The following is a 4744-nucleotide window of genomic DNA, read 5'->3' as shown; positions in this document are numbered from 1 at the left end:
ATGATTATTCTTTCTCTTCCCTTGCTTTTCTTTTAAGTTTTAAAAATGATTCCTCAGAAACAATGTGTGGCTTTTTAGTTGCTAACTTAGGAATCTTCTGTTCCTTTATTTGCCACACTTTATTTTGGACTTAGCTTGATTCACATTTATACCTAGTATCTGACTTACCGTTTTTATGTTTGGTAGCTGACTGCCAATTTAATCAAATCATTTACACCACACGGCATTAAGATACTACATCTTGGTAATATATTTCATGCCTCATGTCTGAAAACTTTAGGTTTTTAGACATTTATCAATGGAAATGTGGACTGCTGATCAGTTTGCAAATCCTCCCCTGAAAGTCAAAATACACCTTCTTTAAGTCATCTGACAAGTTATAAGGACTACCTACATTCGAAAACAGGTTTTTCAAAAACCACAGAAGGTGAAACAGAACCTTCTAAAGATTATACAAGAAAAATCAGTTTAAATATGTACGAATCATGTATTTGAATCATCAGCCTATATTTTTTCCTTGTCTAATTTATTCAGGTTTTAAAAAGAATATCATTCACTTCATTCTACTCTCATGTAATCAACCACCATTTGTTGTTCATGTGGCAAAATATCATCCCCAGTAAAATGTTTCAGCTTGAATACTATTGTAATACACTGGAAATTTCAAGCACATGTAACAAAATGTGTCACTCAAACATACAAAGTGATAAATTAAAATTTCCAACATTGCTCAAATCTTAATTCTCTAAATGATAGTGAAAAGGCATACTGTCATTATATGTATTTTTTATTTTTATTTTTTCAAATAGAGTTGACATTCAATATTATTTTATATTAGTTTCAGGTGTACAACATATATCAGAATATCGATACTAATAAATGATTCTAGTACGCACTGAGAATCCATTCCATTTTACATCTGCCAGAACACTAAAAAGACACACTTTCTAAGGACTCAGCTTCCTTTAGAACAAAGTGGATGATATATGTATTTTTCTTCTAGACATATACTGGTGGGCTTTTTTTTTTTTTTTTTTACCTAGGAATAGTGAAAATTTGATGCTCAGGCATGCTTTGGAAAACAAAGGAAACTCATCTCACTTTTCTGCATTGGAGAGGGCATAACAATGCAAAACCAAAATGCTAGGAAACGGATAGAGATGGAGGGTCCCTTTGACTTACCTTCCCCAGTGCACATATGTGCGGCCAACATGTCTGGGCCCATGAGAGATTGTACAGAGACAATGCATGAGCTTTTCCTGGGAACGCTAAACCAAACCTTCCCAGACTGAAAATCAGCTGCCCTCCAAGAAGCCTTTGAAAGTATTATTCTGGATAAAACAACAGTAAAATAAACTATGATGCAGTGGAAGACCAGGGTGTTTGTAAAACAAGGCCTAGTAGGACTTACTAAGGTGATCTCCTTACTTCCAAAAGGCTCTTATCAAGAAAATGGTTCCATAATATAGCGGTTAGCACATCGGCTTTACACACAGAAGGTCCTGGGTTCGCACCCCAGTGGAGTCATGGTCCATGTCTACAGCCATGCCACCCTGAACAAGCCCAATGTCTCATCTCGGAAGCTAAGCAGGGTCGGGCCTGGTTAGTACTTGGATGGGAGACCACCTAAGAAGACCAGGTGCTATAGGCATAAATAATAATAAATAATAAAAAAAAATAATAAAAATAAGAAAAAGTCAAGCAGTCATATCACCCCTGGCAACCCCTGATGGGCATGCCCAAACTCATAGAATTAATCATGTAAAGGTAGCAAGATTACCAAAAGTAGAAATTTGGTTTTTGCATACACAAAGATGTAGGTTTGTACAGAGTCTGAAGATGAATTCAAGAACTGAGTGGAGGTCTAGGAAACTGAAGCCAGTGAAAGTGGAACTGGAATGAGGGTTAGACAGAGACAGGAAACAACGGTTTGGTGACATGATAGCCAAACGAATACTGTCGTCACTTGAAATTTAATGCTTGCTTTCTTCGTGAATAGCAAAATGGTATATTGGCTGTAAATGAACTTTGCCCAATTATCATCAGTTTCTCAAGAAAGAATAAAATTTTTTCTTCTACAGTTCACTACTGAGAGACTTGCTTTATTATTATTGTTGTTGTTATTGTTATTATTAAAAGGTCTATAGGTTTAAAATTCCAATTGCCAAGTAGTTAACTTAACGAAACATTCTTACAAGTTCAGCTTCTTCTATTTTTAATTTTTACATAAACACATCGACCAAAAAACAGGCCTGTCATAGAATGGCACTCAGCCACAGAGCTCCTAACAAACAGAGATTTCTCTTATCTGATTATGGGAGAGTTGCTGACAGGTAAAACACGTTTAACTGAAATTATATCATCTTAGGTAAACAACAAATTTTACTTTTTAAGATGTAAATAACAACCATGTGAAGTAAAGGAGCGATACCACTCACTGGGAGAGATGGTATATCAATTTTGTGAAGGCCGCTGCTTCAGTAAACTATTTCTATCACTACATGAATGCACTACATGAAGGCCTTTTGTTGCTCTCAACAGCACTTTTGAGATCTTTCATCAATATACTTCCTAAAAATTTTCTTGATTTTTGGTGTGTTACTTTTCTTTAAGCAGTCAAAGAAGTGCTAAATTGTATAAGCTGATACCCAGTTTCTAAGACCCCAAACTGTCTTGCAGATAAGCATCTATGAGCCCAGAAGATGCAGGATGTGATGGTTAAGCAGAGCTGCTCCAGAGTACAGAGAGACCAGGGACCAAGAATCCATACTTCTGGACAAGTGAATGTTCGTACTGGTGAGACCAGCACTTGCTTTAAGTCAGGAGCCCCATGTTCCATAAGGCTTTGGATAAGATGATAAAGCAATCTGTCCTACTAAGTATTTTCCTATGTGGTAGATGCAATTCATTTTAAGTATAATTCAAATATCTTTGCTATCATGAATTATTTTCACTCTGTGAGGTAAACATTTTTATTATCAGAAAAAAAACCAAAATTATCTTACATTATTAAAGTCTTCAGCAGTCTTCTTTATATTCATTAGTTTTCTTTACTAATTTAAATAACTTTACTATCTGGGTCAGATAATATTATCTGATAAGAAATACAACTCATTAAGAAGATAAAGAACAAAATGAGGACTACCTCCCAACCTACTTCAAGCATAGGAGATTTATATTATCAGATAAATTCAAAATTTGAAAGATTAGAAAGTCAAATGAAATAATGTAGAGCCATATGAGACAGTGATTAAAAGTATTAATTTTGAAATCAGACTGCCATGATTCATTTCTGACTTTTGCACTTACCAGTTTTGTGGGCTTGGATAGGTTACTTAACCTCTGAAAACTCAATCTCCTTATCTGTAAATGGCTATGATAAAATAAACTACTTCAAAGGAGGTAATGCTGTGAAAGAAAAGGAGGAAGGAGGAAGGGAATGAAAGTAATGCTCTGGCTATATTACCAATGGCATGTGTATACGTAATGCCATAAATAAACGGTGAGACAAAACTCAAAAAGTTATGACAGCATAAAAGAAACATGCTACATAATGAAGGAATCATTTGGGGAAAAAAATACTGCTTGTGTTATCACATCTATGAAGGCAAATGCTATTTACAACAAATTATAAGTTTAATAGATTTAAATTCTATGCAGCCACCCTCAGTTCCAATATTACTTTAAAGTTTCCTCGGTCAACTTCCAAATCATTATCCATGTTATCAAAACCTTACTACACACAGTTCTAATTCCTCTCCTTTCCAGTCCCACCACAGCACTTTTTAACATCTACCACTATTTAGACTTATGTTTGTCCTTCTCTCATACAGATTTCTTAATTAAATATAATCCATGAGAGCATGTTGTCTAAATGTTAACTCTAACCTTTTCATCTTGAACCAACAATCTCACCCATAAGATCTGCCTGCCTGAATTTCTAAGTGCTTTCACATAATTTCTATCATGTCACCCTTCTCTCAATTCAAAAACTTTTATTTAAAAAGATTGGGAAAATGTCAGAAATACTTTTCAGGGCATAAGAAAAATAAGATACTGAGACACTGAACCCTGTACCCTAAGAATAGAGCCCATAGGTCCATTGTTCTTCCTGTGCCCTCATGACACATAGTTCTGGTGTCAGTGAGGGCTTCTGTCTCCATCAGCAGACTCAGGGATGTGTTTCAACAGCTAACAATTCTGAGAAAACACCTCTCTTTAACAAACACATCCATCTTGCTCACCATCATATCTATAATACGAAGAAAAGTAGCTGATATGGGGTAGGTATTTAATAAGTACTTGTGGAATAAATAATTGAATATTAGACATAAAACAGGACGAGGAGTCTTAAAAATAAGTTCTCTCAAAGATTAAAAATCATAAAGAAAAAGAAATGATACATTTGAATTCATGAAAGTTATATCTTTTACATATCTAAAAAATAAATCTGAAAGGTCAATAACAGAGAATATACATAACATATAAAAAGCTCTGATGAGAACATAAATAGAAAAGTGGACAAAGACATAGTTAATTTACAAAAAAGTAAAAAGGCCAATAGACATATTAAATTAAAAACCATTTGAACTGCTAATATTTGGATAATATCCTTTGATCAAATTAAAACAACAAAGAGATACTATTTTTTCCCATCAAATTGGCAGATTAAAAATAATAAATTATCAGGAAACTAGGTCCTTTTATACATCGTTAGTGGGAATAAAAATTGGCGCAATTTTTC

The 4744-nt window shown here is 34.3% G+C and overlaps 1 protein-coding gene and 1 pseudogene across 1 annotated transcript in view; one reads left to right on the top strand and one right to left on the bottom strand.

Moving 5' to 3' along the window:
* COL25A1 (collagen type XXV alpha 1 chain) overlaps positions 1 to 4744 on the bottom strand; it is a 422098-nt gene that overhangs the window by 228099 nt on the left and 189255 nt on the right. The gene's annotated exons all lie outside the window — the stretch shown is intronic.
* LOC111740767 lies at positions 1536 to 1651 on the top strand (annotated as a pseudogene).

This window comes from Pteropus vampyrus, unplaced genomic scaffold, assembly GCF_000151845.1.
Source record: "Pteropus vampyrus isolate Shadow unplaced genomic scaffold, Pvam_2.0 Scaffold67, whole genome shotgun sequence".
NCBI classification, from domain to species: Eukaryota; Metazoa; Chordata; class Mammalia; order Chiroptera; family Pteropodidae; genus Pteropus; species Pteropus vampyrus.
Note: the sequence above shows the minus strand (reverse complement) of the source record. Positions and strands in the feature narration are given on the sequence as shown.